The sequence below is a fragment of the Scyliorhinus torazame genome, chromosome 18, assembly GCF_047496885.1.
Source record: "Scyliorhinus torazame isolate Kashiwa2021f chromosome 18, sScyTor2.1, whole genome shotgun sequence".
NCBI classification, from domain to species: Eukaryota; Metazoa; Chordata; class Chondrichthyes; order Carcharhiniformes; family Scyliorhinidae; genus Scyliorhinus; species Scyliorhinus torazame.
Window position 1 is genome coordinate 147,480,952 of NC_092724.1, and position 14,180 is coordinate 147,495,131.

Genomic DNA, 14,180 nt, shown 5'->3' on the forward strand with positions numbered 1-14,180 from the left:
AATGTATGAAAGTGGTGAATTTCATGAGTATTTTATTCTGTTGTGCAAATGGCAAAGACATTTCATCAGAAATTAATGAATAATGAGCCAAGTTTCATATTAATGCAGATAGGGAATCACACCAATACTCTTCAGGTAAATGCAAGTTTGACAGGAGCACAAATGAAGAAAGGTGGAGAGAATAAGATTTTTATTAAGATTATAGATAGGTATAAATGTGAAATACTCATCCAATGCCAGTGCTGGAACACAAGTTGTCAAGATTAATTTTGAATTTCCAGAGGAACCTGTGCGAGTAAAAAAAAATAGCAGCGATGTAGGTGCAAAGAGAAGACAGCAGGGGGAGAAGGCAAATAGGAGGAAGGTGAATGAAGAGGGGGAAAGGAGGAGAAAGTACCTTTCAGGAAAGGAAAAGGGGGAAAGCAGGAGGAGGGGAAAGAGGGAGAGGAGGTAAAAGGGAATAATAGGGGAGAAGGGAGAGGTGAAATGGGAGAAGGTAATTTGAGGTAAGAAAAGAGACAGGAGTGGGAAAGTGGCAGCGAGGAAAGGAGACAGGCAGAGGAGAGAGGATAGATGAAAAGAAAGAGGAATTCAGCAATGGGATCTGAGAAATACAGGCGGCAGGGATTGGAGAAAGTGCCGAGGATGAACATGCACTCTGTAAATTGTTCTAAAATGAGAAATAAAGCAGTGTCAGAGAAAGCTGCAAATGGGAATTGCAGCCAGTGGAGTTTGGGATTGCCAAGGTGGAAACAGGACATTTTAGCCAGTGGAGTTTGCAACTACCATGGTGGGAATTGGAATTTTCAGCCAGTGGAGTTTGGAATTGCCAAGGTGGAAACAGGAAATTTTAGCCAGTGGAGTTTGGGATTGCCAAGGTGGAAACAGGAAATTTTAGCCAGTGGAGTTTGCAACTATCATGGTGGGAACTGGAAATTTCAGCCAGTGGAGTTTGGGATTGCCTTGGTGGGAACAGGATGATGAATTTAACAAATGTTCAAACTTTATAGTTTGTATTTTTGCAGTAAAGTTATTGAAGCCACAGTTAAAAAGCTTACAGACGGTATGTCTGCTAGAGCTGTGAGTAAAAGTGAGGTAATCAGTGATTTTTGCAGGAGAAGTGTTTTGCTAATAGATATTAAAAGCCATTTTACCTGTCTATAGGTAGAGATTTACTGTAATGGTGTAACAGTTCGAGACTGGCTAAACAAATCTCAAGTCACAACTTGTAACAATTATTATAAGAAGAGACAAAAGGATGCTGTGTGCTTTGAGTGCAGCTGGTGTAGCTAATGAGAGGGGACAGATCTATCGGGAAAAACATTTTTTCTTCCAGGACTCGGTCTTTAAAACAATTTCCCTCTCCAAGGACTCTGCACCAAGATAAGCAAGTAAAACCTGATTGTTAACTTTATACTTTTTTTCTACTTTTTCCAATTTAGTGTGGCCAGTCCATCTACCCTATACATCTTTGGATTGTGGAGGTGAGATCCATGCAGACTCAGGGAGAGTGTCTAAACTCCACACGGACAGTGACCCGGGACCGGGATTGAACCCAGGTCCTCAGCACCATGAGGCAGCAGTGCTAAACACTGCACCACCACACTGCCCTGTTAACTTTATACGTAAGTGGTATTTGAAATATCTGGGTTGCCTAATTGGAATGCACAAGCAGCTTCCAGGAAGCAAGCTAAGATGTTGTACTTGTTAACTGTAAAGCTCTTTCTTTATTGCTAATGTGCTTAATTCTGTGTTCAAATTAAAGTTTGTTTCAATATAAAATATGTCTGCTGGTCAGCGTTATCACTCCTGTGGCGCAGCAACGTTTTCTCACAATTTTACCAAATCGTTGGGTTCCAATCCAGGATCTTAACCAAATTGGGGTTCTGGTCTGGAAATTGCAGCAAGTGGAATTTGCGACCAGCCATGGTTGGAACAGGATATGCAGCCTGTAACATGAGATTTCATCACATCTTGTTCACTGGGCAGGGGTGGGGGGTGGTGGTGCTGACATCCCGCGTGTGTGAGGGAGAAGTGAGCCACGTGCACGCCAGTCGAGAGAAGTGAGTTGAAACCTTGCTCAGCGATTGTGTGAGCGGAGTGGGGTGGGGGGGGGGGGGGGGGGTGCTGACATCCCGCGTGTGTGAGGGAGAAGTGAGCCACGTGCACGCCAGTCGAGAGAAGTGAGTTGAAACCTTGCTCAGCGATTGTGTGAGCGGAGTGGGGTGGGGGGGGGGGGGGGGGTGACTTCGGGATGCATCACATAGCATGAGGTTCAACATGAATTTACTAATTAGGGGCAGGTGTAGGCCGCTCGGCCCCTCGAGCCTGCGCCACCATTCAATAAGGTCAAGGCTGATCTGATTGTAACTTCAACCCCACATTCCTGTCGACCCTCGATAATCTTTCACCCCCTTGTTAATCAAGAATCTATCTGGCTCTGCCTTAAAAATATTCAAAGAGTCTGCTTCCACTGCCTTTTGAGGAAGAGCAGCACAATCCTTCGGCTAATGCTATGTTTACAATAGCGTCAGTTGCAATATAATCTGGGTATCACTCCACACTTTTTTGATATGATATAGCATTTACAGTATAGAAACAGGCCATGCAGCCCAGCAAGTCTATACTCTACGTGAGCACTATCCCCACCTTGCTTCATTTTATTCTATCGCAGTATCTTTATATTCCTTTCTCAGTCATGCACTTACCTGGTTTCCAGTGCATTAATTATGTGACGGGTGTTCACTCTGCATTTTCAGCTGTTCCAATATAAACGTAAGGGCAGATTGGAAGAAGCGGGAAATAGAAGGAGGGAGTCACACGGCCATCGAGCCCGATCCATAGTTCAATAACGTTGTGGATGGTCTTCCACTTCAACCCCATTTTTCTGCCCTTTCATCATATCTCATGGTTCCTTATTTTTACTTTGCATTTTTACGATTTGTAGTTATGCTTTGAATCTTTTTTGAAAGTTGGAGTACAGAGTGTTGCTCATCTTTCATTCTCACCCCACAGTATAAATATTTCCCACTTTCTCTGTCTGTTAGCTTTGACAAAGAGTCATCGGACTCAAAACGTTAGCTCTTTTCTCTCCCTACAGATGCTGTCAGACTTGCTGAGATTTTCCAGCATTTTCTCTTTCCTGTTGCAACTTCACTCTGGTTCCAATCTTAGAGCTAAAGAATGTAAAGCTGAGGCACGATAGCACCACCTTGGTGTCAGGAAGGATGCTGATGTTATCCCAACTTGGAACACTGGTTTGTGGGGGTGTATCGTTTTGTTTGGTTTTGGTGTGAAGAGCCAAGTGTAACCCCAGCGAGAATAAGCAGCCCAATTGTTGGGTAACAATTATTAAAGACTATTTATTAAATTAAAGTAAAGACAAATACACATGAACAAGACTATACTAAGCTAAGACAATTAAATACATGAATATATTGGCTCCCGTGCCGAAAACGGCCGGAGAATCGGTGGGTCCCTGGCTGTGCATGGACGCAACCCGCCATCCACGACACCACAGGCCACCCCCCACCAGTCCCCCCTACCTCACAGAAGCTCCCCCAGCCAGCGACACGGGTCCCCGTGGTGTCCCACACGGTCGGGGACATCAGGGGCGGGGCACCGCGTGAGGGCCTTCCGATGGTGCGCCAACATGGCACACGGAGCGATGACCCCATTTCAGAGGGGGGGTGGGGGGGCGGAGCATGGCTGACTGGTGTCAAACCAGCGCCAGTCCCGACTTGGGCATCGGAGCCCATTCTCTGCCTGATCACGGTTACCATATCGGCGTCAGGCAATGGAGAATCCCGCCCAAGGTTTAGAAATGATCTTAGCATTGTGTATGCACACAGTTAAATGCCAAGCACAATTTCTAGAATGCTTCCAACAACTGAAGACATAGTGGTACTGTTTGGAGATATTAAAGCTGAATACTATGATGCCCAAGCATCTACTGCATCAAGATAATAGAATATTTTGCACCTGTTCAATTCTGCGCAGAAGTCTCAGTACATTGTCAAAGTCAGCATCATTATATTTTGCTTTCAATCTGAAATTAATATAAACCGGAGAAGCAGTCCTCGGACCTACGACACAATTGATTCCTTAAATCCGCGTTGTAATATGAAATGTCGTAAATTGGAATCGTTTTTTTCATCGGAACATGTTATAATTGGGAGAATTAGTTCCTGAACCAGGACACAATACCCTGGGTGGGATTCTCCAATAATGGGGCTATGTCCCCACTCCAGTGTGAAAACACGGGCGAATCACTCTGGACTTTCCTGAAGAAAGTCCAGAGTGATTCTGCTACCTGGAGGGGGCTAGTAGTCCTTGCAGCTCTGGCTGCCGATATGGGGCTCTGCACTTTCGGTCGGGGGTCCGCGCATGCGCACGGCGGCGGCCGAAGCGACATGGTGGACCGACACCGCGGACTGGCACCAAAAAGATAGGCCCCCCCCCGAGATCGCGCGCGCCCGCGGTTCGTGGCCCCCGATCGATAGTCTGGCCGTCTGTGAGGCCCCCCCCGTTAAGACACCCCCCCCCCCACCAGGGCGGCCGCGGACTGAGTCCGCAGTTGCCATGCCGAGTTCCCGATGGGTGGGACCATGAGAGACCCACGCCGTCATGAATTCGGCCAATTACACTTGGAGAATCGCCGCGATCAGTGGTGGTCAGATGGTCATGGGGTGGTCAGTGGGGTGTGGTCAGTAGGGCCAGATGGTCAGTGGGGATGGTTAGTTGGAAGCACTCAGTGAGGGTCAGTGGGAATGGTCAGTGGGAATGGTCAGTGGTCATCAGGTGCTCATTGGGGTGACCAGTGGGGGCGGTCAGTGGGAGTGGACTTTGGTGTTATTCAGTGAGGGTGGTCAGTGGTGGCCAGATGGTCAGTAGGGGTGATCCTTGGTGGTCAGGTAGATAGTGGAGGTGGTGATTTGGGGTGGTCATTGGTGTTATTCAGTGCAAATGGTCAGTAGGGGTCAGGTGGACAATGGGGTGGGTCAGTGGGTGGTCAGGTAGTCAGTGTGGCATGGAGAGTGTAGTCAGGTTGTTTAGCTGGGGTGGTACTCAGGAATTCAGCAGATGAGTTCTTGGACGTTTGTCGGAAGGGTAGTGGAGGTGGGTAGTCATGGAGGTAGTTAATAATAATGATCTTTATTAGTGTCACAAGTGGGTGGCACGGTAACACAGTGATTAGCACTGTTGCTTCACAGCGCCACGGCCCCAGGTTCGATTCCCGGCTTGGGTCAATGTCTGTGCGGAAACTCTTTGGCTATGAAGGCAGTACCGTTATCTGAGACAATCACCACAGGTAGGTCTGCAATGGCAACAATTTGGCGCAGCTTGTCCAAAGTGCTGCTGCAATCGTTGAACGTATAGGCCGAACATCCGCCCACTTCGAGTGGGCGCTTGCTACAATCAAAAACATCTCACCAAAAAAGGGACCCGCAAAGTCGATGTGGAACCATTTCCATGGCTGCCCGGCCACTCCCAGGGATGCAAACTTGCTGCAGGGAGAAGGTTGTGTTGAGTATGATACTGTTTGCATCGGTTGACCATAGTTTAGATCTCCTTGTCGATGCCTGGCCACCACACATATTACTTCCTTAATAATGAATTCTAACAATTTCCCAACAACAGATGTTAAACTATCTGGTCTGTAAAATGCTACATTTGGTCTCCCTCCTTTTTTGAATAAGGGCGTTACATTAGCGTTTTTCCAATCCGCTGGAACCTTTCCCATGTCTCGGGAATTTTGGAATATTATAACCATTGGATTCACTATCTCCACTGCCACTTCCCTTAACACCTTAGGATGTAGGCCATCAGGTCCTGGTGAATTGTCTGCCTTCAATCCTAATAATTTGTTGAGTACTGTTTCCTATTGATGATAATTGTTCTAATTTTCACCCTTTCTATTCCCTATGAATTACCTGTTCCTATAGGGATGGTACTAGTATCCTCCACCGTGAAAATGGAGGCAAAATATTGATTTAGCATCTCCACCATTTCTGCGATCCCCACTATTAACTTTCCGGTTTCATCTTCCAAGGACCAACCTTTAGCTACTCTCTTCCCTTTTATGTACTTATAGAAGCTTTTGCTATCCTTTTTGATATTTTGCCTTAGCTTTCTTTTGTAATTTACCTTAACTCTTTTTCTTACTTTTTTTAGTAAATCATTGTTTATGTTTGAATGTTGAATGATTACCTGGGAGGATTTTTGCCAAGACTGGACCAGTGTCCAATGTCACAGTCCCACAGGGCCGTGAAGCTGGAAAACATGTTGATCATTTGAGAAGCAGAGAAACTGCCGTCCCCGCAAAGGGACAGGTAGACCCACTCCCAGCTACCAGTGTACCAGTTGCCGAGTCAGTGGTGATAGAACCGAGATCTTCTCAAAGGGACTGATCAGGAGAATTAGAAAGGTGGTCAGTACTGCCCTATTTTGGATTCTACCGATTTGCCTGCCCTTGCTTAGGATTTGGATGTTTCCAATCTGGCAAAGCCAGTTGCTAAGTTGAGATGTTCAGCAAGAATCAGGAACGCACTTACGTTATGAGCTTTGTTTTGAGCTCCCTTACTGTAACCCTCTGTCTGTATATAACTGTAAATAAGAGTTTTTCATTTTTGTATTTCAGAGATCTGTAAGGGATCCTAAGGGGGGGAGGAATGTGGTAGCGTGGCCACTTTAAGGGGCGATCCTTCACAGGCCACATGACATACCCTGAGCCCATGGGCACGGAGCATGTGAACGTTAGTGTATCAGGTATTTAGGTGAGGGCCTGGCTGTTAGGGTTTGGTCAGAGTTAGCTTGGGAATCACAGAAACAAGACCTGTGTAGTAGTTGTACTGTTCTGTTTATATAGTTCTTACTTAAACAAATCATTGTTTTGTTACTTGCTGCCTCATCGCTTGCCTCACAATACAACAAGTTATTTTTCAGACTGGCGAAGATATGCAGTGGAATTCTACTGCTGTATGAAATGGATTCCCTGCTTGTTGTTAATCCACACTTTTCAGATGCTCTGCTTTTCAAGGGTAATTTGAAGTAAACGGCACTTTTCGGGTCTGAATGTCCGAATTGGTCTTTGACCCATGTGTGTGCTACGCAGCGAACAATAATCTAATCAGGATAGCCGCTGCCTGGCAGGATAGCTACTCTGTGGTGGCTACGCAAGCAATATTTTCCACTGACAGGATTCTGCCATCAGTCCAAGAAGGCATTCTGCTTGTCACACAATTGAGCAATGTGGTGCATAAATTTCAGTGTCGATGTGATGCCAGGTATGCAGGCTGTATATCCAATTACCTGATTGAATCAAACATCATGTTCCTTCGGTTTTTTTGTAATAGACAGAGTACAAACTGCATTCAAGCAGCCAGGCTTGTAAAATCCATAACAAGATGTTTACTGTTAGATGTGCACATGCTGAATAATCCTGAGTGCGTTAATAGCTATATTAACAACGAATTTAAGATAATCAGTCAAATTTGTACGTTCTATATACCCTATAGACATACAAAAGAAATATGTTCAAGCCTTGCAACGTTTTTGAATTACCCGGGAGCTTGAGGAGCCTACGCTGCTTTCTCCATGGCAATGTCTCAGCCAATTCAAGTTGACTTGCCAACCAATCAGCACCCTTTTCTCCTGTAGTATAAATTGTTGTGATTGTTTGAAATTTGCTATTCTTGTGTTTGTCCAGATGAGAGTAAGACAAAAAGTTTTGACATGCCACTCTTTCCAAAAATATCTTAAATTTTGGGTAATTTTTTAAAATGTCAAATAGACATCTGACTGCATTTTCCCAGTCCTTTGGCTAATCCCATGCTAAGTTTGCAGCATTTGAAAGCTCCAGACATTTTTTTAAAAAGCATCTCTTTTTACACTACAAAAGCAAATGATACGTGTGTGGGCCAATGACTGGCAACTATCCCTGAGTTTTGGCACACATTGCCGACCAACACTGCTTATTTTAGGATTACAAATTTATTATCAATGGCACACTAAGACCTGCATGACTAAACAGAACACAAGCTCAGTCAAGAACACCACACCATCTGTGTGGCATTCTGTCAATGAAGACTACAAGAAACAGGTGCTCTCCAATTTAGACCAGGACAGAATGAGCAAAGAATGTAGGTGAGTAATATGCAAATTAAAACGGGCACGAGCACCATCAAACTTACTGTGATGTGGAGATGCCGCCGTTGGACTGGGGTGGGCACAGTAAGAAGTCTTACAACACCAGGTTAAAGTCCAACAGGTTTGTTTCGAATCACTAGCTTTCGGAGCGCAGCTCCTTCCTCAGGTGAATCAAACTTACTGACATCTTTACCAAATCTGGTGACAGGGTGATTGATTCCTTTGCAGGAAGAACACGCGGAGCTCGGGAGTTTATGGGAAATCGGCCATTAATTATTAGATTCTTGTGAATGCACATAAGACCCATTTCATTGGTTCCACAACCCTTAAAGGAGGCCTGTGCTTTCAGTTAGATTAATTGTGGTCATGATGTGGAGATGCCGGCGTTGGACTGGGGTGAGCACAGTACGAAGTCTTACGACACCAGGTTAAAGTCCAACAGGTTTGTTTCGATGTCACTAGCTTTCGGAGCGCTGCTCCTTCCTCAGGTGAATGATTAATTGTGGTGGCATCATTCTTATCACGTTCAATACAAGCATTGATTGTTTCTAAATCAGTCCCCATAAAAGCTTGGCAGGCAAGATACGCCAAGGCAGGCCAAGTGGGCTGCAACTGATTTCTGCCGCCCCAGGCCCTTACTCCCCATGTTGCAGTGGTACGTATACGAGGGTAACTCTTTCAACTGTTACTCCAGCGGAGCTAGAGATGATCCCTTTTACCCATTTTGTCAGGGCTTTGGTGCTCAAACCCAGTGAGTTGAGGAGTGAACTCTCTCTAGATGGGGACATGTTGAAATTGTCAACAAAGAAGCTGAGAATTAAAAAGGCTCAGGGGGGAAACCCATAGGATTCAGATATTTCCAGGTGTGGGACTTTGTACAGCGGGCATTTCCCACTTTCCCAGAGGCACTGCCGCCTACCTTGCTGGAAAGGATACTCTTGTGTGCGGGGTCGGAGGAGGGCACCATGCCTGGGATATATGGGCGGATCATGAGGGAAGGGCAGGTTTCGGTGGATGAGGTGAAGGCCAGTTGGGAGGAGGAGCTACGACCCATTTTGGAAGAGAAGGTATGGAGTGAGTCCCCTCATAGGGTGAATGCTACATCACCCTGTGTGAGGTTGAGCATAATACAGCTAAAGGTGTGTTTAGAGCGCATCTCACCAGAACTAGGATGAGTCCATTTTTTGAGAGGGTTGAGGATAAGTGTGAGCGGAGCTCGAGAGCGCCTGCTCACCATACGCAAATGTTCTGGTCCTGCCCCAAGCTGATGGGTTTTTAGGAGTTCCTTTTCCGCACAACTTGGACAATCCTGAATATTGACCTAGCGCCATGTCCGCTAGTCACTGTATTTGGGGTGTCAGACCAACCGGAGTTGGGGGCGGACCCTTTGACATTTGCATCGCTGTTGGTCCGACGACGGATATTGCTGAGCTGGACGCCACCCAGCATTGGAGCGTGGCTGGGTGATTTGATGGAATTCTTGTACCTCAAGGTGGTCAGGTTCTCGGTGAGGGGGTCAATCGATGGGTTCCATTGTAGATGGCAGCTTTTTATTTTGCACTTTAAAGATTTGGTCACAGTTCGCTGTTAGTGGAGGGGAAGGGGAGATGGAAAGGTTAATGAGGGGGTATTGTTTATGTCAGCATTTCTGTTTTGGAGGTTCATGTGACTGTTATTGTTTGCATTTTTCTGATGTATATGTTGGTACTGCTGTGATTTGTAACATTTTGATACAAAATGTTAAAATTTCAATAAAAATATTGTTTAAAAAAATGCTTGAGTCCCCAAACCAGTATACTGAGAAAATGACATAGATAGAGTTCTAGTTTCCTCAATGTTCATTATCTCCTGTAAGGACATATTCTAGATGGGCAAATCCAGACAGCTTAGATACAGATTGCTCACAGCCGAAGCTGCGGAGTTGCGTTTTTGTGCAAAAATACTGATGGAGTCTCTTCAACTAACTGTGTAATAACTTGCAGCGGGCCTCACCCAGCTGGGTGTGTGTGTTCCCCCGTGCTCATTGGAACTGTGAGCTCCCGTGCTGTGGGCGGGGTAGTTTACCCAGCATTCGTTAAAAGGCCGATGGCTACTGTAGAGCTGGTGAGAAAGGAGAGAGGATCCGGTGAGGGGTAACCGGGCCTGGTATAGATAATGTTGTTGCTAAATAAATGTCTTTTAGTAAACCCGTCGGACTCCCCTCGCTTTATTAAAAAAGCCAAAAGGTTTACCAACAAACGATGCTTATAGGCTTCCCTATGATTGCCAGTCAGAACAAACCCTCTCATAAGAACATAAGAACTAGGAGCAGGAGTAGGCCATCTGGCCCCTCAAGCCTGCCCCGCCATTCAATGAGATCATGGCTGATCTTTTGAGGACTCAGCTCCACTTTCCGGCCCGAACACCATAACCCTTAATCCCTTTATTCGTCAAAAAACTATCTATCTTTATCTTAAAAACATTTAATGAAGGAGCCTCTACTGCTTCACTGGGCAAGGAATTCCATAGATTCACAACCCTTTGGGTGAAGAAGTTCCTCCTAAACTCAGTCCTAAATCTACTTCCCCTTATTTTGAGGCTATGCCCCCTAGTTCTGCTTTCACCCGCCAGTGGAAACAACCTGCCCGCATCTATCCTATCGATTCCCTTCATAATCTTATATGTTTCTATAAGATCCCCCCTCATCCTTCTAAATTCCAACGAGTACAGTCCCAGTCTACTCAACCTCTCCTCGTAATCCAACCCCTTCAGCTCTGGGATTAACCTAGTGAATCTCCTCTGCACACCCTCCAGTGCCAGTACGTCCTTTCTCAAGTAAGGAGACCAAAACTGAACACAATACTCCAGGTGTGGCCTCACTAACACCTTATACAATTGCAGCATAACCTCCCTAGTCTTAAACTCCATCCCTCTAGCAATGAAGGACAAAATTCCATTTGCCTTCTTAATCACCTGTTGCACCTGAAAACCAACTTTCTGCGACTCATGCACGAGCACACCCAGGTCTGTCTGCACAGCAGCATGTTTTAATATTTTATCATTTAAATAATAATCCCTATTGCCGTTATTCTTACCAAAATGGATAACCTCACATTTGTCAACATTGTATTCCATCTGCCAGACCCTAGCCCATTCACTTAGCCTGTCCAAATCCCTCTGCAGACTTCCAGTATCCTCTGCACTTTTTGCTTTACCACTTATCTTAGTGTCGTCTGCAAACTTGGACACATTGCCCTTGGTCCCCAACACCAAATCATCTATGTAAATTGTGAACAGTTGTGGGCCCAACACTGATCCCTGAGGGACACCACTAGCTACTGATTGCCAACCAGAGAAACACCCATTAATCCCCACTCTTTGCTTTCTATTAATTAACCAATCCTCTATCCATGTCCCTACTTTCCCCTTAATGCCATGCATCTTTATCTTATGCAACAACCTTTTGTGTGGCACCTTGTCAAAGGCTTTCTGGAAATCCAGATATACCACATCCATTGGCTCCCCGTTATCTACCGCACTGTTAATGTCCTCAAAAAATTCCACTAAATTAGTTAGGCACGACCGGCCCTTTATGAACCCATGCTGCGCCTGTCCAATGGGACAATTTCCATTAGGGTATTGGCTTTCGTGGTTACCTGAGGGAAGTTGGGAAGAATCCCAACCCTGGTGCTAAGTCTGCCCTTCAAGGCACAGTTAATGAGCCAAACTGGCTGGTCAATGAACAACATTGTTGAATATTTCAAATCTGCCTAGTTCAAGCATCGAACTACAGCGTTTGCCCCAGGTTCTAATCTTCCATTGTCAGGTATAGTACCAGGCTGGGAGATGTGTGATTCCCCACCGAGCTCTCCTTAACAAATATAGTCACTGATTGCTGATTAGACAACTGTTAGGCAGTGATTTTCTCAGTAGCGATGCCCATGGCATGGTGAAATCAAGAGCAAAAAACTCCCATCAGTCACACAGTGTGTTGGCACATGGTTGGTAAAGACAGAACATGCCACTACTCAACTCCTTCAATCTGACAATGTTGCAGGCCTGTAGACACCTAAGCAAATAAGGGGTGTGATTTAATGGGAGGAATAAAATCAAAGTCTACTTTTGAGCAGGGGTTTAGAGAGGTGTTTTTCTGCATTTGCAACGCCACGAAGCACCCCGCTATTCAACGCGCTTTGCCGGTTTTATTTGCCTCTGCGGGATCACCTCGTTGAAGTTGCACTTACTTCATTTCCTGCACTGACGAGTTCAGTTCATCAGTGCAGTACTCGCGGATCAGGGCACCATTTTTAAAGGCAACCCTGATCTTTCGATCTTCCTTCAGTATCCGATCTGTGGCGTCCAGACCAACCCCCACCCCCCCCACGCCCCACACTGAACCCAATTTCTGAAGGGCAAGGCACCCCGGACTCGATTCCTGGCATGGGCAACCTGGCACCTGGGCACCTTGGCACTGCCATCATGGCACCCTGGGGGTTCCCCCACCAGCCTGGCAGTGTGATGCCAGGGTGCCCAGGTGCCAGCAGGACAGTCAATGTGCCACCCTACCCAAAGCCCGACCATCTAGGGGTCTCTAATGGCCTGGGAGACCTTCACCTCCCCCCCCCCCCCCCCCCACTCCCCCCAGTTGCCGTTACGACTGGTCCATGTTTGTGTGGACCAGTACTGAATGCCGCCCATTTGAGACCTTGCTGGTGTGGTCATTAGTTCCCAGACCCCGGGAGAATACGGTGCAGATATATATGTAAATGAGCTTAATGGACATTTTAATATGCTGATCTGGATCACTCCCAGTGATGGTGAGATCCAGAGGCCTCTCGCGTGATTCAACGGCCTCAATCCGGCAACAGGTCGGGCATGACGAGGCCATTAAATCGCACCCAAGCAAACTGTTTAGGATACAAAGTGAGATGAAAGCATGAAGATAATTGGATGTCTTACATCCAATGATATTGTGATGTGCTTGTATTGTCACTGCAATGCTGGAATTCTCCATGATTGCAAAATAGTCTTAACTCTAATTAGCACTAATTGGACCAGTTCTCATGCTGCATAATGTGTGTGAGCCTGCATTATTACTAAGCAAGTGCGCCACCTACATTTTACTTTCTGCAAGTTTCCTTAAAAATCATATTATTCACTATCATTAAACAGGAAATCTAATTATCTAGTAGAACATTGTATCTGTGTCATGTTTACAACAGTGAATGGAAAAGTTGCTTTGATCATACACCTAAAAAAAATAATCATTTGACCGTTTTTCTAGATTGTAGGACTGGGTGCTTTTTTAACCATGTAATTTGTTTATGCTGAAACACTCAAAAAGGGCGGTTTTAATGGTCTGTTACAAATGAACTGTTGAACAAAGGAAACTATTGACAACTGCATTGCTGAAAAAGTATATAAAATTACAAATTATAGCATTTTATGTTTCTCTTCCATTCATGTGACACCAAAATTGGTTTCATGTTTTTTAGAACCTCAGTACCAAACAGCAAAGGAGAAGGGCGTCCACCCTATCATTCTGATACACGCTTGGAGAAAAATAACTGATGTGTCTCAATCCCCTGTACTTACCTCACAACAAGGATTTATTTTCTTTTTCAAGTGTATGACTCAACTTTTTATTGAGTCAGTTTTCCACCACTCTTTCAGTCAGTGAATTCCAGATCCTAACAACTTGCTGTGTAAAACAAACTATCTCCTCACCTCCCCCTCTTGTTCTTTTATCAATTATCTTAAATCTGAGTACTCTGTTTACTGCCTCCTGCCTCATTTATTCTGTCGTGACCCTTCATAATTTTGAACAAACTTATAAATTTCCCTGGTCCCTCTACATAACTGAAGCTCCTATTTTATGGAGGCGCATTGGGGACAGTCAGGTGAATCATACATGATTGACGACACGGTGGCACAGTGGTTAGCACTGCTGCCTCACAGCACCAGGGACCTGGGTTCGATTCTGACTGTATGGAGTTTGCACTTTCTCCCCGTGTCTGCGTGGGTTTCCTCCGGGTGCTCCGGTTTCCTCCCAC

At 45.5% G+C, this 14,180-nt stretch overlaps 1 long non-coding RNA gene across 1 annotated transcript in view; it reads left to right on the forward strand.

The window, feature by feature from the left end:
• The first annotated feature begins 455 nt into the window (after window positions 1-455).
• Window positions 456-14,180, forward strand: part of LOC140394864 (uncharacterized) — a 30,304-nt gene continuing 16,579 nt past the window's right edge. Inside the window, exon 1 of the long non-coding RNA XR_011936051.1 lies at window positions 456-1,625. This is a non-coding gene — a long non-coding RNA (uncharacterized lncRNA). The remainder of the gene's footprint in view (window positions 1,626-14,180) is intronic.